Source organism: Vulpes vulpes, chromosome 14 (genome assembly GCF_048418805.1).
Source record: "Vulpes vulpes isolate BD-2025 chromosome 14, VulVul3, whole genome shotgun sequence".
Classification (NCBI taxonomy): domain Eukaryota; kingdom Metazoa; phylum Chordata; class Mammalia; order Carnivora; family Canidae; genus Vulpes; species Vulpes vulpes.
The window spans coordinates 35,475,296-35,496,376 of NC_132793.1; the positions used below are offsets into that span (position 1 = coordinate 35,475,296).

At 43.5% G+C, this 21,081-nt stretch overlaps 1 long non-coding RNA gene across 1 annotated transcript in view; it reads right to left on the bottom strand.

Annotated features, from left to right (window-relative positions):
- Nucleotides 1-1,242: 1,242 nt before the first annotated feature.
- Nucleotides 1,243-21,081, bottom strand: part of LOC140595395 (uncharacterized) — a 130,550-nt gene continuing 110,711 nt past the window's right edge. Inside the window, exons 3-5 of the long non-coding RNA XR_011996964.1 lie at nt 10,185-10,749; nt 9,902-10,094; nt 1,243-2,999 (exon numbers count right to left, since the gene is read on the bottom strand). This is a non-coding gene — a long non-coding RNA (uncharacterized lncRNA). The remainder of the gene's footprint in view (nt 3,000-9,901; nt 10,095-10,184; nt 10,750-21,081) is intronic.

Genomic DNA, 21,081 nt, shown 5'->3' on the forward strand with positions numbered 1-21,081 from the left:
CTGACATCTTAATTTTAGCTCCATAAGACCTAGGTCAGACTTCTGACCTCCAGAACTGTAAGATAATAAGTTGGTATTGTTTTAAGCCACCAAATCCAGTAATTTGTTGCAGTAGCAACAGAAAACTAATGATATTTATACAATTCCTGAAAAAAACCTTAAGAAAAAATATATTATGCTAAAGCTCATTTCTTCTCCCCAAAATGTCCAAAAGTGTTGGTTTTCTTTTCTCCTTCATGTTATGGCCTCTCTTCTTTTTGTAAAAGAATAAAATATTCATTAGAGTTGTACATCAGGTCCCCTTTAATCTTAACCCCCAGTGGCATTCTCTGATCCAGTCCATCAACCATAATCATAATTCAACATGTATACATATCCATTTTTAAAATATTAACTGTAAGTCCATAATCAATTTACAGCATTATTTTAGGTGCCTTTTCTAAATTTTTACATATAAGGTCATAGAATAAAGGGTTGTTTGACAAGAACTGGAAAACTAAAGACACAAAAGCCACTACCAAAGATGACACATCTTCAGAAAGAAAGAGGGGGGAAGATAAGCTTCTTGTCTTCTCCCTATCTTCAGTGTACTGTCCCATCCTATCTCCTACCCATACGTACCAGGGCTGAACTGACCCAGAAGCCAGTTGGCTGGAAAGTCTGAGAAATGTAGCTTGCAGGAGGAGCCTTCTGCAATGCAGAGGAGAGCATAAGTGTGGAGAATGGTTCAGAGAGCAAGCATAAGAAGGGTTGCTTTTTCCAGAGTACAGGTGCAAATCCTGAGCACTGTCAGAACAAAACACCATGACTATAGGTTTGGTGAACTCTGCCTTACATAGTACAAGTAGGGTCTTCAAATCACTGATTTGGTTACACAGAAACTGTAAACCAGCACTGTCCAATAGAAATATAATGTGAGCCATGTTTGAGGAAGTAAAAGGAAACATGTAAATTTTTAAAATACTTTTAGGGGGGCCTGGGTAGCTCAATTAATTGAGCCTCCAACTCTTGGTTTTGGCTTAGGTCATGATCTCAGGGTCATGAGATTGAGCCCTGCATCTGGCTGCGTGCTCAGTGTGGAGTGGACTTAAGATGGTCTGCTTCTCCCTGTGCCCCTCCCTTGACTCCCCACTCGCTCTCCTCTTCCTGTGCCCCTCCCCTCCACTCTCTCAAATCTTTAAAACACTTTTAACTCACTATATCAAAAATATTTCAACATGTGGTCAATATAAAAATTAAACATTTTTTCTTCTTTTCAAATCTAATCTTTTAAATCTTATGTGTATTTTATGCTTATACCATATGTCAATTCAGATACTACATTTTTATCAGAAATACTGGATCAGTATTTAGATTTACAAAGTACAGTAAGAAAAATTCATATACTCGAGTTGTTCCAAGCATGCATAAAAATATTTTCCAATAACTAAATCAAATATGCACTTTTTTAACTGAAATTAAATAAATAAATAATTCAGCTTCCAACTCACAATGGCTACATTTGCTGTGCTCAGTAGACAGCGATGGTTCACGGCTACCACACTGAGCAGCAAAACACTGCCACAGCTGTCAGAACATGTGAGATTTTTCCACTTTCAAACTTTTGTATGCTGATTTTCCATGTGACCTGTTCTCTCTTTAAAATGATGAGCCTACAGCCTTTAAATGAAAAGGAACTGTTCTTGGTATTGGTGTCAATAAGGAATTGAAGGTTCAAGGAGCAAAGCTCCATGTAAGAATAGGTGGATGTCGGTGGAAGCTTTAGAGAAAGGAAATCAGCCTAACTTTCCAAGATCTGTTGCAGAAAGGACGGAGGCTCCCAGGGCAGCAGAATGGTCCAGAAAAGTGATCTGTGCACTTTTAGACAGGGCGGTTTGCCACAAATGACAGAAATTTGATTCAAACTGGCTTTGACAGTGAACGTTCTTTATTGGCTCAAGTAACTAAGAAGTCTGCAGGCTCTGTAATGAGAAGCTCAAGTATGGCTAAATCCAGGGCCTCGGGAGGTGCTTGGGTGGCTCAGTCAGTTAAGGGTCTTCCTTTGGGGGAACCCTGGGTGGCGCAGCGGTTTAGCGCCTGCCTTTGGCCCAGGGCGCGATCCTGGAGTCCGGGGATCGAGTCCCACGTCGGGCTCCCGGCATGGAGCCTGCTTCTCCCTCTGCCTGTGTCTCTGCCTCTCTCTCTCTGTCCCTTTCTCTCTCTCTCTGTGTGACTGTCATAAATAAATAAAAAATGAATAAATAAAATTTAAAAAAAGGGTCTTCCTTTGGCTCAGGTCATGATCCCAGCGATCTGAAGCTGAGTCTCAGGCACCCTGCTCAGCAGGGAGTGTGCTTCTCCCCCTTCCCTCTGAGGTTCCCTCTGCTTGTGCTCTCTGGCCATGTGCTGTCAAATAAATAAATCTTTAAAAATAACAACAACAACAAAAAATCCAGGCACTCAAATAACATCATTAGGAATTTATTTCTCTCAGTCTGCCAGCATCCGTGCCCCCTGGGTTGCTTTAAATCTCAGAGTTTCTCCAACCATGGCAAGATAGCCACCAGCTATCCCAGCTTTAACATCCCTACCAGAAAGAGCAGGCCTAAAAGCCGAACAAAAGTCTGGATGGTGGATGCTGATTTCTCACCTAGTCCCCAGGCCTGATTGATTGTCCAGCCTTGGAGATAGAGGGTCAGACCTGCTTTTCAAATCACATGCTTTAGATGAGGGACAGTGATTCTCCCAAGGGAAAAATCAAGTTGCTGTACTAGGGAAGAGAAGGGCTGTCGGGCAGGAAAAATCCTTTGAATGTCAAATCAAAAATCTTAGCAATGAGGCTCTTTGGTTCTCCAAAATGGATTACGGTTAGAATTCATGTGGCTTCATGAAGAAGATGGCATCATCTGCCAAGTGCCTCATCTCCTTTTGCCATTAGTCATGTGGAAATCCGTACCTTTTCCAAGCTACTCAACCTTGAAGAAGTTGTTTCAACTCACACTCTGCTTTCGGGTTTCCATCTGTGAAAGAGGATCAAGAATACGACTTACCCAGGAGGAGGGGCAAGATGGCTGAGGAGTAGGGTCCCCAAGTCACCTGTCCCCACCAAATTACCTAGATAACCTTCAAATCATCCTGAAAATCTACGAATTCGGCCTGAGATTTAAAGAGAGACCAGCTGGAATGCTACAGTGAGAAGAGTTCGCGCTTCTATCAGGTAGGAAGACGGGGAAAAAGAAATAAAGAAACAAAAGGCCTCCAAGGGGGAGGGGCCCCGCGAGGAGCCGGGCTGAGGCCGGGGCGAGTGTCCCCAGGACAGGAGAGCCCCGTCCCGGAGGAGCAGGAGCTGCACCAACCTTCCTGGGTGGAAAGGGGCTCGCAGGGAGTTGGAGCAGGACCCAGGAGGGCGGGGATGCCCTCGGGCTCCCTGGGACACTAACAGGCACCTGCGCCCCAGGAGAGCGCGCCGAGCTCCCTAAGGGCTGCAGCGCGCACAGCGGGACCCGGAGCAGCTCGGAGGGGCTCGGGCGGCGGCTCCGCGGAGGGGGCTGCGGGGCGGGAGCACGAATCCAACAGCGCAGGCTCCGGGGCACAGGGCGCCGGGACACAGCCCAGGATCCGGCCTCCCCCCGGGACAGGCAGAGGCCAGGAGGGCCCAGGACAGCAAGGACGCTCCTGCCCCGAGCTGAGCAGATCAGCGGCCCCGCCCGGGAGCCCCCAGGCCCTGCAGACGGAGAGCCCCGGAGCAGTAGGAGGTACTGCGGGAGCTGACTCTGGGGCTGCAGAGCTGCCCCCGCCACTGCGGTTGTTCCTCCTGGGGCCTCAGGGGGTGAACAAGCCCCACTGAGCCCTGCATCAGGCAGGGGGCAGAGCAGCTCCCCCAAGTGCTAACACCAGAGAATCAGCACAGCAGGCCCCTCCCCCAGAAGACCAGCTAGACGGTCCAGGTCCAGGGGAAGTCAAGGGACTTAAAGTATACAGAATCGGAAGATACTCCCCCGTGTTTGTGTGTGTGTGTGTGTGTGTGTGTGTGTGTTTGCCTTTTGATTTCTGTTTGCTTCCCCCCCACCCTTTTTTTCCTTTCTTTCTCTCTTTTTTTTCTTTTTTCTTTTTCTCTTTTCTTTCCTTCTTTCTCTCCTCCCTTTTTCTCCTTTTCCCAATACAACTTGTTTTTGGCCACTCTGCACTGAGAACAAAATGACTAGAAGGAAAACCTCACCTCAAAAGAAAGAATCAGAAACAGTCCTCTCTCCCACCGAGTTACAAAATCTGGATTACAATTCAACGTCAGAAAGCTAATTCAGAAGCACTATTATACAGCTACTGGTGGCTCTAGAAAAAAAGCATAAAGGACTCAAGAGACTTCATGACTGCAGAATTTAGATCTAATCAGGCAGAAACTAAAAATCAACTGAATGAGATGCAATCCAAACTAGAAGTCCTAACGACAAGGGTTAACGAGGTGGAAGAACGAGTGAGTGACATAGAAGACAAGTTGATGGCAAAGAGGGAAACTGAGGAAAAAAGAGACAGACAATTAAAAGACCATGAAGATAGATTAAGGGAAATAAACGACAGCCTGAGGAAGAAAATTCTACGTTTAATTGGGGTTCCCGAGAGCACCAAAAGGGACAGAGGGCCAGAATATGTATTTGAACAAATCATAGCTGAAAACTTTCCTAATCTGGGAAGGGAACCAGGCATTCAGATCCAGGAAATAGAGAGATCCCCCCCTAAAATCAATAAAAACCGTTCAACACCTCGACATTTAATAGTGAAGCTTGCAAATTCCAAAGATAAAGAGAAGATCCTTAAAGCAGCAAGAGACAAGAAATCCCTGACTTTTATGGGGAGGAGTATTAGGGTAACGGCAGACCTCTCCACAGAGACCTGGCAGGCCAGAAAGGGCTGGCAGGATATATTCAGGGTCCTAAATGAGAAAAACATGCAACCAAGAATACTTTATCCAGCAAGGCTCTCATTTAGAATGGAAGGAGAGATAAAGAGCTTCCAAGACAGGCAGGAACTGAAAGAATATGTGACCTCTAAAACAGCTCTGCAAGAAATTTTAAGGGGGACTCTTAAAATTCCCCTTTAAGAAGAAGTCCAGTGGAACAATCCACAAAAACAAGGACTGAATAGATATCATGATGACACTAAACTCATATCTTTCGATAGTAACTCTGAATGTGAACAGGCTTAATGACGCCATCAAAAGGCGCAGGGTTTCAGACTGGATTAAAAAGCAGGACCCATCTATTTGCTGTCTACAAGAGACTCATTTTAGACAGAAGGACACCTACAGCCTGAAAATAAAAGCTTGGAGAAACATTTACTATTCAAATGGTCCTCAATAGAAAGCAGGGGTAGCCATCCTTATATCAGATAAACTAAAATTTACCCCGAAGACTGTAGTGAGAGATGAAGAGGGACACTGTATCATACTTAAAGGATCTATCCAACAAGAGGATAACAATCCTCAATATATATGCTCTGAATGTGGGAGCTGCCAAATATATAAATCAATTAATAACCAAAGTTAAGATATACTTAGATAATAATACACTTAAACTTGGTGACTTGAATCTAGCGCTTTCTACACTCGATAGGTCTTCTAAACACAACATCTCCAAAGGAATGAGAGCTTTAAATGATACACTGGACCAGATGGATTTCACAGATATCTACAGAACTTTACATCCAAACTCAACTGAATACACATTCTTCTCAAGGGCACATGGAACTTTCTCCAGAATAGACCACATACTGGGTCACAAATCGGGTCTCAACCGATACCAAAAGATTGGGATCGTCCCCTGCATATTCTCAGACCATAATGCCTTGAAATTAGAACTAAATCACAACAAGAAGTTTGGAAGGACTTCAAACACATGGAGGTTAAGGACCATCCTGCTAAAAGATGAAAGGGTCAACAAAGAAATTAAGGAAGAATTAAAAAGATTCATGGAAACTAATGAGAATGAAGATACAACTGTTCAAAATCTTTGGGATGCAGCAAAAGCAGTCCTGAGGGGGAAATACATCGCAATACAAGCATCCATTCAAAAACTGGAAAGAACTCAAATACAAAATCTAACCTTACACCAAAAGGAGCTAGAGAAAAAACAGCAAATAGATCCTACACCCAGCAGAAAAGAGTTAATAAAGACTCAAGCAGAACTCAACGAAATCGAGACCAGAAGAACTGTGGAACAGATCAACAAAACCACGAGATGGTTCTTTGAAAAAATTAATAAGATAGATAAACCATTAGCCAGCCTTATTAAAAAGGAGAGAAGACTCAAATTAATAAAATCATGAAAAAAATAAAAATAAAATAAAATCATGAATGAGAAAGGAGAGATCACTACCAACACCAAGGAAATACAAACGATTTTAAAAACATATTATTAACAGCTCTATGCCAATAAATTAGGCAATCTAGAAGAAATGGACGCATTTCTGGAAAGCCACATACTACCAAAACTGGAACTGTAAGAAATAGAAAACCTGAACAGGCCAATAACCAGGGAGGAAATTGAAGCAGTCATCAAAAACCTCCCAAGACACAAAAGTCCAGGGCCAGATGGCTTCCCAGGGGAATTCTATCAAACGTTTAAAGAAGAAACCATATTTATTCTACTAAAGCTGTTTGGAAAGATAGAAAGAGATGGAGTACTTCCAAATTCGTTCTTTGAGGCATCACACTAATCCCGAAACCAGACAAAGACCCCACCAGGGGATCCCTGGGTGGCGCAGTGGTTTGGCGCTTGCCTTTGGCTCAGGGCGCGATCCTGGAGACCCGGGATCGAATCCCACATCAGGCTCCCGGTGCATGGAGCCTGCTTCTCCCTCTGCCTATGTCTCTGCCTCTCTCTCTCTCTCTCTGTGACTATCATAAATAAATAAAAATTAAAAAAAATTAAAAAAAATGTTTAAAAAAATAAAGACCCCACCAAAAAGGAGAATTACAGACCAATATCCCTGATGAACATGGATGCAAAAATTCTCAACAAGGGACTAACCAATAGGATCCAACAATACATTAAGAAAATTATTCACCATGACCAAGTAGGATTTATTCCCAGGACACAAGGCTGGTTCAACACTCATAAAACAATCAATGTGATTCATCATATCAGCAAGAGAAAAACCAAGAACCATATGATCCTCTCATTAGATGCAGAGAAAGCATTTGACAAAATACAGCATCCATTCCTGATCAAAACTCTTCAGAGTGTAGGGATAGAGGGAACATTCCTCAACATCTTAAAAGCCAACTACGAAAAACCCACAGCAAATATAATTCTCAATGGGGAAGCACTGGGAGCCTTTCCCCTAAGATCAGGAACAAGACAGGGATGTCCACTCTCACCACTGCTATTCAACATAGTACTGGAAGTCCTCGCCTCAGCAATCCGACAACAAAAAGACATTAAAGGCATTCAAATTGGCAAAGAAGAAGTCAAACTCTCCCTCTTCGCCAATGACATAATACTCTACCTAGAAAACCCAAAAGCCTCCACTCCAAGATTGCTAGAACTCATACAGCAATTAGGCAGCGTGGCAGGATACAAAATCAATGCCCAGAAATCAGCAGCATTTCTATACACTAAGAATGAGACTGAAGAAAGAGAAATTAAGGAGTCAATCCCATTTACAATTGCACCCAAAAGCATAAGATACCTAGGAATAAACCTAACCAAAGAGGTAAGGATCTATACCCTAAAAACTATAGAACACTTCTGAAAGAAATTGAGGAAGACACAAAGAGATGGAAAAATATTCCATGCTCATGGATTGGCAGAATTAATATTGTGAAAATGTCAATGTTACCCAGGGCAATTTACACGTTTAATGCAATCCCTATCAAAATACCATGGACTTTCTTCAGAGAGTTAGAACAAATTATTTTAAGATTTGTGTGGAATCAGAAAAGACCCCGAATAGCCAGGGGAATTTTAAAAAAGAAAACCATATCTGGGGGCATCACAATGCCAGATTTCAGGTTGTACTACAAAGCTGTGGTCATCAAGACAGTGTGGTACTGGCACAAAAACAGACACATAGATCAATGGAACAGAAGAGAGAACCCAGAAGTGGACCCTCAACTTTATGGTCAACTAATATTCGATAAAGGAGGAAAGACTATCCACTGGAAGAAAGACAGTCTCTTCAATAAATGGTGCTGGGAAATTTCGACATCCACATGCAGAAGAATGAAACTAGACAACTCTCTTTCACCATACACAAAGATAAACTCAAAATGGATGAAAGATCTAAATGTGAGACAAGATTCCATCAAAGTCCTAGAGGACAACACAGGCAACACCCTTTTTGAACTCGGCCACAGTAACTTTTTGCAAGATACATCCACGAAGGCAAAAGAAACAAAAGCAAAAATGAACTATTGGGACTTCATCAAGATAAGAAGCTTTTGCACAGCAAAGGATACAGTCAACAAAACTAAAAGACAACCTACAGAATGGGAGAAGATATTTGCAAATGACGTATCAGATAAAGGGCTAGTTTCCAAGATCTATAAAGAACTTATTAAACTCAACAGCAAGGAAACAAACAATCCAATCATGAAATGGGCAAAAGACATGAACAGAAATCTCACAGAGGAAGACATAGACATGGCCAACATGCACATGAGAAAATGCTCTGCATCACTTGCCATCAGGGAAATACAAATCAAAACCTCAATGAGATACCACCTCACACCAGTGAGAATGGGGAAAATTAACAAGGCAGGAAACCACAAATGTTGGAGAGGATGTGGAGAAAAGGGAACCCTCTTGCACTGTTGGTGGGAATGTGAACTGGTGCAGCCACTCTGGAAAACTGTGTGGAGGTTCCTCAAAGAGTTAAAAATAGACCTGCCCTACGACCCAGCAATTGCACTGCTGGGGATTTACCCCAAAGATGCAGATGCAATGAAATGCCAGGACACCTGCACCCCGATGTTTCTAGCAGCAATGTCCACAATAGCCAAACTTTGGAAGGAGCCTCGGTGTCCATAGAAAGATGAATGGATAAAGAAGATGTGGTCTATGTATACAATGGAATATTCCTCAGCCATTAGAAACGACAAATACCCACCATTTGCTTCAACGTGGATGGAACTGGAGGGTATTATGCTGAGTGAAGTAAGTCCATCGGAGAAGGACAAACATTATATGGTCTCATTCATTTGGGGAATATAAATAATAGTGAAAGGGAACAGAAGGGAAGGGAGAAGAAATGTGTGGGAAATATCAGAAAGGGAGACAGAACATAGACTCCTAACTCTGGGAAACGAACTAGGGGTGGTGGAAGGGGAGGAGGGCGGGAGGTGGGGGTGAATGGGTGACGCGCACTGAGGGGGGCACTTGATGGGATGAGCACTGGGTGTTATTCTGTACGTTGGCAAATTGAACACCAATAAAAAATAAATTTATTATAAAAAAATAAAAAAATAATAGGACTTACCTCATACATTTGTAATAAAGATTAAAGAAGTTAAGGTAAGCAAAGTGCTACCAATAGAGTCTCGCAGATGACAAGTGTTGGATCATTCTTCCTCACACCTGATCTAAATTTACGCACCTAGGGTCACTTTACCAATTGGATTTACCTTCAGTAGGTCCTTGCCCATCACAGGCACGTTTGCTACCAGCAAGGACACACATTCACACCCTAAGTCCACCACCACTTGCAGCACACAAGAAACACAGGTTACCCAGAGGGGGTACGGGAACCGTCCCCATCCTTATCCCTACCCACTCCCATGTCCTTGCCCAAGTACTCTACAGTTCCTTCACAAAAAGTCTTGTTTTAGCCCCATGAGGCTTCTTTGGCCAGTGGAATACAGACAAAGTGGTAGTGTGCCAGAGTTGCAAGCCTGCACCTGATGCGGCAGCACATCTTTATTACCAACCTTGCATTCCTTGGCCAAACAACAATAAAAATGAGGCTGGACCCAAAAAACCAAAAGCAGAGCAGCCCCGGTGGCTCAGCGCCGCCTTCAGCCCAGGGCGTGATCCTGGAGACCCGGGATCGAGTCCCACGTCGGGCTCCCTGCATGGAGCCTGCTTTTCCCTCTGCCTGTGTCTCTGCCTCTCTCTCTCTCTCTGATGAATAAATAAATAAAATTAAAAACACAAAACAAAAGCACAGGAAATGCTGTGTTTCAGTAAAGCTAAAATTGCAAGGATACACACCCAACGGAAAACCGTACCACCGACCTCCCCAAACACACGGAAGGCGCCGCTTATATACACAAAATTCCTTGCCCGGTTTCCACTTTGGTGCAATATGCTAATGAGGGAAAGAAGAAAGCGCTTGATTGGTTGGAAAGGCTACATCCTGATTGGTCAAAACGGCTTCATCCTGATTGGCCGATATTGGTAGGCAACCCAGGCTGCTCACTGGTGCCCGCGTCCTTGCTCTGCTGGTGAGAGGCGGGGCCCAAGGGTAACAGCGGCGGCAGGTGCTGTAGGCGCGTCTGTGGGGATTGTTCCCGTGGCCCTGCCTCCTCCTAATGCGTGCTGCTGCCCTTGTGTTTCTGCCGCACCATTTCTCTGCTTCCAGAAGAGTGAAAGACGTGGAGCACAGCAGAACTTTTACTCTGGCAAATAAGCAAATTTGTGAGCCTGATGACACATGCTTGTTACCTGCCACTGAGATTTGGGGTGGTTCGTCCAGTAGGGCTGGGGGAATAGGTGACTAATATACCAGCTATCGGGGAGCAAGGCACTGAGTCTTGGCCACAGCAGATGAAGTTTCCTGTAAGAGAAGACAGAATTTGTAGGAACTTTATTGCAGCCATTCCCTATCCCCCTTTTCCTTACTTTCTACAAGGAAAGACTCTAAAATTGGAATCCCTGCATTCTCAGAATGTTTTTTTTACAGCCAGGGGTGGCCATATGATCCAGTCCTAGCCAATGGTACATACGTATAGTTTGCGAGGGACTCCTAAAAAAACTTGCTGCCTTGCTAAGAAGAAGAGGAACACCTGTTACTACCCTTCTCCCTTCTTCCTGCCTGGAAGGCATTGGTGACGCCTGAGTCCAAAGCAGCCAACCTGCAAGCAGGAGGTGAGTAGCATGAGTTGAAAAGCCACTGGCTTTACGAAGGCTGAGTAGGAAGATGGAGAAAACCTGGATCCTTGATGTTGCTGAGTAGCTAAACCAGCACCAGCAAATGCCTACCTCCAATCTTCTCTGAACATAAGATGCAATCAGCTATTTTGTTTAAACCCCTGTGAGGGGATCCCTGGGTGGCTCAGTAGTTTGGCGCCTGCCTTCAGCCCAGGGCCTGATCCTGGAGACCCGGGATCGAGTCCCACGTGGGGCTCCCTGCATGGAGCCTGCTTCTTCTCCCTCTGCATGTGTCTCTGCCTCTCTTTGTCTCTCATGAATAAATAAATAAAACCTTAAAAAAAAAAAAACCTGTGAGATGACATGCTCATATCTCAAATGAAATGCATTCCTAATGGAAATGCCTATGACTACATGACAGTTTGACTAGGCTCTGGCTCAGTCTTTATATCAGAAAGGTGCTATAGGTTCCTCAGCCTGTACTGGAGGAGCTGAGATAGAAGAAAACAAGCTGGGGAGGTGGAGGGAAGCAGTTATTTTACCTTCAGACATCAAATAGAATTCCCTTAGGAACTGAGATGGGGGAAGTTTGGATCAGTTCTATCTCTGTCTTGATCTATTTGGCTTAATAAAATCCAACCCACCCACTATTCTTAGCCTGATCCAAGCAGCTTTCTAAAAATCCAGCCAGAATAAAGCTACTTTCTCTGAATCCCTAGAGTTGTTTTGGTCTATGTGTTGCCCCTCAATTGACACATCACACTCCAGCCCTGCAGGAGTCCAGTGTTTATGTCTTATCTTTACAGGGATAGTGTCTTAATGGTCCCTTCAGAATCTCTTACAGAACCTAGTAGAGTTGCTCAGCACATATTAGACCTTTAGTAACTAGTAGTAACCATGAATTAAGTAAAATAAATATAAACTTTGCTGTATAGCATACCTAGAGCATCGCATCCAGGTTTATGGCTGCATCTGGAAACCTAATTAGGGATTGGCAGCAAAAATAGTTCATCTTAGGATGACTTCTACTGCAGAGGAAGCAGAGGAAGAGAGAAATGAGAAAGAAAGAACAATCCAAAGTCACCTCCAAAGAGACCAGAGCCTCTGTATAATTTATTCCCTCTTGGGAGTTTTCCTATCAGACGTTCTGATGATAAAGAGTCAGCCATCTGGCATGGTTTCGCATTTTTACCCTGTTCCTTAAAATATGTGTTAGATCATTTAGACTTTTACTTTCCACTTTAGTTGAAAAGAAGAGGCACTATCTAAGCTGGAAAGTGCTAGAACTCATTATTAAGAAGTGGGGTGTCTTAGACTGGGTCCCCCAGAAGTGGACCTTGAAACAAAGATTTGAATCCAAATGGTTTGTGAGGTGATTCTAGGAAACACAGTAGGAGAATATGGAAATGAGGCAATGAAGGCAAAGAAGCTAATACAGGTGTGTTGATGAATGAATTATGCCCATGGGCAACTGCAACTCAGCCCTGGTGGGGAGGTCTGTGTAGAACACACCTCCAACTTGTTCCTCACGGGTAAGGAGGAGCTGGGATATTACCCACTAATTCCCATTTATTATTGGTTAAGGGCTATTTGGGGGCATTAATACTTTGGCACTCCCAGCCTGCTTCACTCATGACTGAGCGTGCTCCTGCAGCCAAGAAAATCCTTAAGCGGAGAATCTGGGGTGCTTGCAGTAAGAAGCCATTGTCATATACAGAAATGCTGAATCTTGACAGTATATGGGCAGGGCACCAATAGTGTCTGCTACAAAGAAAGAAGTAGAAGATGGAGGAATAGGGACTGGGGATGAAGACCCCAGGAATGAGGAGCACTCACTTGGGGCTGAGATCTGGATAGCCAGGGTGATATGCCAGTAATAAAGGTAGGTATTGCATTGAAACACCTGGGGAAGTCTGCCACACATCTCCCATTTATCTTTAGAATGTATTCAAAATCATAAGGGTCAAAACTCACATTTATTAACCCTCATGTCCTATATTGTACTCCTATATTGGAGTACATTCATACAGTAGAATATTCTGGAGCTATTTAAAATTGAAACTCTATGACCTATTAAAATCCAACCCAAAGAGCTTTCAATAACAAGAAAAAACACTTATCATTTAATGTTAAGTAATTAAAAAGAAAGCAAGATCCAACATTGTATATTCAGTAGGGTTTCCAGTGTGTATTAAAAAAAAGTGCTTATTCAGTGTTGGAAGAAAATATTATTTTTAAAAAGTCTTTGAGGAGTAGATTTACAGTTATTTTCCTCTGCTTCCTTATAATTTTTTAAACTTTACATATTTTCCACGATAAACATGTATTACTTTTATAACTTGATCATAAAATTCTTGAGAAAATATTATGTTAGTCATTTCCAATAATGACCCTAAAATGATTTTGCTGATTTGGTCCATCTGAGCCTCTGCTGTTAGATTCTTTTTAGGACTGTGCTCAAGGATACCAGCTCATGGGAGAGTAATATATTTAACTCTGTTCTCCTCGTTCCCCAAGAAGTCCGCGTCACATTCCAGTTCAGCCATCCAACCAACATTTACTAATTCATTTAGATAAATATTTACAGGGTACTCACTCTGTACCAGATAAAGCCTTCATGGAGGGAACAGAGTAATGAAATAAAGCAAATAAATAAAAATTGCTATCTTTGAAGAATGCTATGCAGAAGAGATACATGGTTCCCTGGGGAGCTATAGTAGGAGATGTGGATCTATTGGGAGAAGCTGCCTTTAGCAAGTGAACTTCAACCTAGGATCCAAGGATGCATAGGAGTTAACCAGGCAAATGCTAATTGTGTTTCTCATGTGTGCATGGGGTCACCATTCTGGGGTCTTGAGATGCTACATTCAAATCTCTGCCCTCAAAAACCTAGCCATCTAATTGTCAGATCACAATCAAGTTTCCTAAAATAAGATAACAAAGAGGAAAAGAAACTCAAAAGTGAGTTCAAAGTCAATAAGATTAAGTAGTCAAGAAAGACTCTGAAGAAAATGTAGCTTGGGTTCAGTTTCTATGCCAGAAAGAAGAAAGGGTATCCAAACAAGGGGAATAGCATGGGTAAACACTCAGAGGGGTCAATGTCAAGGATCCTTTATTGGACAGTGAGATGACCAGTAAGATGAGAGTAAAGGATGGGTATAATGTGAAAAGGATGGCCTGTCCTTGGTAGCCACGTAAGGATGCTTAACTTAATGTGGTGGGAGCTAAGGAGCTAAGAACAACGAGATCAAGGCAGGATCTACAGGACTGATGTAGCCGACTGTCATCTGGAGAGAATAGCAACAGGGGCTGGACATAGGGATCCAGACAGCAGTAGAGAGTCTCACAGGGAAAATGTCCTTCCTTTCATCCATGGGAAACTGGCATACAAGAGGTTCATTGGGTTTTTAGCCTCTGAAAAGGAAATTTCTATTAAAAGGGAAACATAATTATATTGCTTAATATAATCTGATTCATCTCATCTGTTTTATCCATCTGTCTCGTATAACCAAGGAAATATACTGAAACCCAACCACTTTCTTTCATTTTCCAGAAGCTCTCTGCACAGAGGAGACCATATTTGCAAGTCATCTAGGACTCAGCTCTCCCAGAGCAAACCCATGGACTGGGAGACCCAACCCTTCTCCAACTTTCAGGAACCTTCTTTCCTACTCAATAAATTTGCTGCCGCTGTGGTGGAGTGGGAGTGAGGGTGGCAGGTTTAGGTCATGTTGGTAAAAGGCTTCCTTAGCCAAAATGCCCTCTGGGAGGGCTGTAGAGCCAGCCATGAGGCTAAGGGAGAGGAATCTCTTCCCCCAGCAGACTCTGCCCTACGCTCTGTCCTCCTGGCTCCCAGGACCAGCAGTTCTCTGGTTGGAACACACATTGGTAGGTCATCTTCTAGCATGTCCCCCTACTTAGATAGCTGTCTTATTTTCTAGATCTCTTCAGGAAAAATGAGTTTCTAAATGCGTTTCTTTGGTGTCCTTTCTGTACACTTTAAGGGTGTTTGAGCAGTAATAGAGAAGACAGCTTCTTCTCTGCTTCAACGTACATTGCAAAGTGCCAATGAGGACAGTGCTAGAATTTCTATATAGGAGGGGCCAATGTATGGCCCAATGGGACTTCACCTGAGGCTATATTTGCATAGCAAAATGCTGTTTTGATTTTAATCTTATTTATTGGGGCAGCACATGAAAGTAATGGGATACTAAATCCATACCTTCCAATCCTGTCCTTGATACAGTACTAAAACTAGGTTTCTTTTGAGCTAGCGGCTCGCTTATAAAAGTCCTGTACTTTCATCTTTACTTTCACTCCAAGGACAGAACAGGGTCTTGCATGCAGACATCTTTTATCAGTGGATAAATTGATCAATTAATTACCTAACTTAACTAACAGGTTGGCTACTTCTTTCTCATGGGAACATGAGCATCTGCTGAGAAGGTTCTCAGAAATCACCCCTAGTGTTCCACCCTCCCCCACCCCACCCAAACCAGACCTACCAGCTCCCTCTCAGGGCCTTAGGGCCTCTCCTTGGAAACTGGAAAAGTTTTCCTGGGTCTCTGAGGCCCTCTAGTGGTCATTTTAGGATGAAATCCTGTCTAGCAGCTGCCCTTCCCACCTAAAAATTCCGCACCCCCCCCCCCACCCTGAGAAAGAAAAAGAAAGAAAATCCTTTTCTTCTAGAAGACTTCTCCTAAAAAGAAAATTTGGGGATGTCTAGTTTCTGACACCATCTTGATGGTGAGAGGTCAGAAACATTCTGACCTCTTAATGTTGCCCTGGTTGGTTTGTTATTGATGAGCTTTCAAAGTATCTCACTGTCTGCTCTGTACCCAGAATGGCTCTCCCCTCATCCATCTCCCCAAGTTCGGACTTTAATTTGGTCTTTAGGTTTGTGTCAGAGCATTCCTGACTGTCTTTTTCTCCTAAAAATACAGGAAGTGTCTAGCTGTGGCCCTTATATGGAAGAGGGCTGATAACTTTGGTTATCCAAAGTGCCCTCACAAAGCCTCTGCATGAGTCCAGGGGCACCGCAGGGAGCCTTGGCAGACCCAGGGGCTGCTTACTGTCTTTTGTGACTTTGGTAGGTGAACCTGGGGTGGTTTGAAATTGACCACGTTGGTCATTTTTATGAATCGATTTGTGCAAACAAACCCATGGGAAGTGTTCCTAATATAAACAGCCTGAGTTATTGCTGTCTCACCTTCATCTGACCCCCGGGAGCTCTAAAGAAAAGCCCATCATACTCACCTGGCCTTCAGCCTGAACCAGGCAATTAGGCCGCTAGCCAGGATGAGACTGAAAGAGAAGGAGCCTCCAAGTCTGATGACACCCGCTGTTCCCTTGGCTTGTGCTATGTACTGACCATCGTATCTCTTGTATAAGTGAGGCAAGTATGATCATCTCCATTTTATAAGACAGGAAATTGAAACTTAGAGTTCAATGTATTTCCCACGATCACACAACTATGTAAGCTGCAGTGTTAGGATTCAAACCCAGCTCTCTCTCCAAAACCTACTCGTTAGCCAGCCCCTGCCTCTTCTTGTACTTAACTTTGGGTTTCAGGTTGTTGACTCATAGTCTGTGTGAACTCCCACCTTCTAGACTTGGGCAGTGCACAGCCTGCACATCTGTAGAGTGGCTCAAACCACGTTTAATTGGCTTGAAACCATCCCAAAGCCAAGATTCTAAACCTGGCCTAAAATCTAGAGTTTTGCTGCTCCAAATATAACCCCTGCCCTGAAGGGTCAGCAGTGTAACCTTTTTAGGAATGTAAACTTGAGGGGCCCACTCCAGATCTAATGAACCACAATCTTCAAACCTGGAGACCAGGAATCTATACCCAGGGCTTCTCCACTTTGATGTGCACTGAAATCACCTAGGGATCTTATTAAATGCAGATTCTGATTCAGGAGGGCTAAGGAGATCATGTTGAGCTTCTGCTTCTTTAGCCAGCTCTGGGATGATGTGAATGCCCTGAGCCACATTCGGAATAACATGACTCTACATTAGCTGTTCTCAAACTTAAGCCTGCATTCAAATCACTTGGAGGGCTTCTTAATACACAGATTTCTGGGCCACATCCCAAGAGAATCTGATTCAGAGGGTCTGGGTTGAGGCCCAAGACTTTACACTTCTAACAATTCTCCAGGTGATGCACAGGGACCCCAGTTTGAGAACCACTGTTCTAGCCTACCAGAACTTTCTTAAATTAGACAATTAACCTCATTGCTTGGTATCTCTGTGAGCTCTACTCCATCCCCTAATCCTGTCATTTTAGAGCTGAAAGAGACTTCAGATACCAGAGGCAAAGCCAGGATTAAGCATCCTGTCTCTATTCAGCATTGTTTACTCTCCTGCTGGCTCTGAAGGCTCCATAAATTCTCCAGCATCCAGCAACTGCAGTATTTTGGGGGAGCTCTCCATCTTGAGCCAGCTTTGCAGGCGCTTGAATCCCAATCAGACACATATGTCATCGGCACAATCCGTGAAAACACAGTGGCCTCCTACTTCACAGTTCTGTGAAGATAGAGCTTTGGAAAAAACCAGCAGCCAGGCTGGCAGCCGTGGTGGAGAGAAAATGCAGCAGCATGCAGGCAAACCCAGACAGACAAGGTGATTCAGCACGGAAGCCCTGGAGCAACATAATGGACCAGGATACCGACAGCAACTGCCAGCGACGTTGTGCTAGGCAATTCTGAGAAGGTCATTTAACTTCTCTGTGCCTGAGAAATCTCCCTACCCACCCCTCTTTTTTGGAAAACAATACTCTCATTCAAGTAAATACACATAAAAGAGGGCTTCATATGTAGACTTGGGTTGGGGGTTGGAACATTTGGTTTCTGTTCTGCGAAAAATCATTCAATGCTCAGTGGCTTAAAAAAAGCAACCATTTATTACTGCTTATGAATTTTGGGGAAAAAGTAGATGTGTGCAAGGTTCCTGTTATCACTCCTGCCTTGTTCTATTGGGGAAAAGCAAGACCCACGACTGGCCTACTGCTTGATGGGAGGGGCTGTAACATCACAGGGTAAAGAAATAGAAAGGGGGGAAGGTGGCCATTTTTGCAATGTGCCACAGAGATGTTTTGTTTGGTTAGGAGATCCTGAGACAAAGATATTAAAGCAAGTGGTATATTTGGTTACTTGGGAAGTAAAGGAAATACTGTCAGGGGAGTAGGGGATTGAGACACAGAGCAAAGCAGCCAGTAAAGGGTACCTAACTGGGCCAGCTAGCACTCTGGGCAGTTGGAGCTTAATGCCATTGGAAAACTCTGGAAATGTTGGACACAGAATTTTTGTTGTCCTACCTGAGAGGGAGCTGGAATATTTGTACTATACATCAATTCACATCCATTCTTTGTTGAGAGCTGCTCTCAGGGGACACTAATTCTCCATCATTTCAACTTTCCATGCTGAGCAGAGTGGCCCCAGAGGTATGTAGGTCCTGGCAGCTGGTGGCCTGGCCACTGTGCACTGAAGAAGTAAGGGCAGGAGATACAGGTAGGATACCTCCAGTATCTCCTGCAGTGCAGTGGTAATAAAAAAGAAGAAAAAAAACTCAAGCTTCTGTTTTAAGCTAGTCAAAACCTCTTTCTTTCCTTTCTTTCTTCTTTCTTTCTTTCTTTCTTTCTTTCTTTCTTTCTTTCTTTCTTTCTTCTTTTTTTTCTCTCTGTTTTTCTGTCTTTCTTTCTTGTCTACTTGTTTTATTTTGGGTAATGCCTCATTTCTCTTGCTGGCAAAGGTCAGGACACTAGATGGCATCATATCAAGTTGCCCTACAAATCAGGAAACAGATGCCCGGCAGTGTTCCTAATTGTCCTTGGAATCAAACAATACCAGCCTGAGCTGAGAGCGAAGGATTGTGTCTGCAGCAGGGAGCAGTGGTGGCCATTTGGCCACGGCTCTGTCTGGGCTCATTGTCAGCAACTTCACAAACCACTGGGGGAGGATGGGGAGCAGATGGAGCATGGAGGGGCAGGCAGAGGTCTCTGGCACTTTCTAAGGAGTGGGATTCACAAAATCACTGGAAGGAAGCAGTAAGGAGAATGACACTTTCCACCCCCAGAAAGATATTTGAAGTATATAGAAAAATGGGCTGGAAGGAAAAAACCTGAGACTAATGGTAAAGATTTATTCTTGGAGGGTGAGAGTGAAAAGAAGGTAGTAGGATGAGGTTGTAAGTAAGAGTCAAAGTGATTTAATATTTAAAATATTTGAAACAAGAAAAAAGGCCAGGAATGATCAGTTCTTCATAATGGATTTTAGGTGGTTATCATATTGTTATCTTTACTTTTTCTTAAATTAAAAAAAAATGTGTTGTGGAAAATGGATATGATGTCCTGTAATTAGCAAGGTCCAGTAGGGTTCAAGAAGGAACACTGATCTGTTTCTTGGGCAAACTTTGCGAAATACTTTCCCTTCTGAGCCTCTATTTCATTATTTATAAAATGAAGATACTAATAGTAGCCATGTCACAGGATTGTCACAAGACTCAAATGAGGTAATGTACCCGCAGTACGTAGTACAATACCCCAAGCAAGATGGTCCTTCCAAAAATGCTCTCTGCTCCCTTTGCCCCTCCCCCCCGACACTTAGCACCAAGGTTGCAAGGGTTAAGCTCCTCTGTCACACTGAGTCAAACCAGATCATTAGCTAGTTGTCTAGATACAGCAAAACAGAAAAATCTTAACTAAGCCTATCCTGGCTCCTCTGAATCCAGAGAGAGAATTGGTCTTAAAAAAGAGGACAAAATGTTTCTTGGAAATATAGCTAGAGGGACATCTTCCATTGTGTAAAAAGGGATCCTGGAATTTATCAATTCTTGACTTTTCACTGGGCCTTAAGGTTTTCTACCTTGAAGGGGCACTAACCCTTTCCAGAACAGACCTAGGTGCTTTTGCATGGCTTGTGAAAGAGCTACTGTCTTTTTCTGAGTGTAAATGAGAACTCTTGACTCCTTATACAAATTAGAGAAGACCCATGGCTAGCCTTGACAACACACAATGTTGTGAGGATAAGAGAGGAATAATGGACCTCTAAGAGTGGAAGGTATGGAATGAAATCTGTTGAATAGAGAAATTAGAACCTGACCTCCGGGAAAAAAGGGATCTCTGGCTTCTCTCCATCTCACCAGGGAAGCTGAGGGTAGTAGCCTCAGAAAGGAACAGAATATCCCTCAGGGTCTCATTTTATCTGAGATTCTCTGAATCAGGAAGAAATTGTCCCTAAACAAAGATAGAGAAGGCAGAGCCAAGAGCCACTGGGCTGGGCTTGCTCCATACAGGGATTACAAATAATCTCAGCCTTCTCCACGCTCCAGGGTCCATGGGAGCTGGTGTGTTTGTATGTCTTTGTACAGGACTTCCCAACCATTTTGTATCAGTTACCCATTACCATAACAATGCTGCATAATAAACCATCCCAAAATTTAGTGACTTGAAACAATAACTATTCATTTAGTTCACATTTCTGAGGCTAGCAATTGGAACTGAATTGGAAAGTTGTGGGCTCAGTTGAGCTGTCATGTGTGTAGGGTCAGTGGCAGATGTGGCAGGCAGCTCTGTAATCTGAGCTGGGTTTTCTCACATCTCAGGGACTGAAGTATCTATCTCTTCTTTCTGCGCATCTGTTCTACTTTGCTTTCTCTGCAGAATCTCTCCATTTACTTGCAAACTTCCTCATAGTCCTTACTGGCAGCCACACTCCTAAGGCTACAAGAATCGGTATCTCTGCCCTTAACTGCTAGGTGGCTGCAACAGTCCCTGTGCGCGCACGAACGTGTGTGTGTGTGTGTGTGTGTGTGTGTGTGTATGGTTCAACTTCCCAAAAAAGAAAGAAAATTTATTAGCTCAGCCAGATCTATACATGGCTACCCTTGAGCCACATGTCCACTCCTGGATTAACCAGTCATGCTGAGAGATGCTATGGAAGGAACAGGGAAATCAGATTTCCCTCTGTAAAATGAAGGGTAGGGATTAAGAGAATCCACAATCCCTCTATCAGCTCTAGCA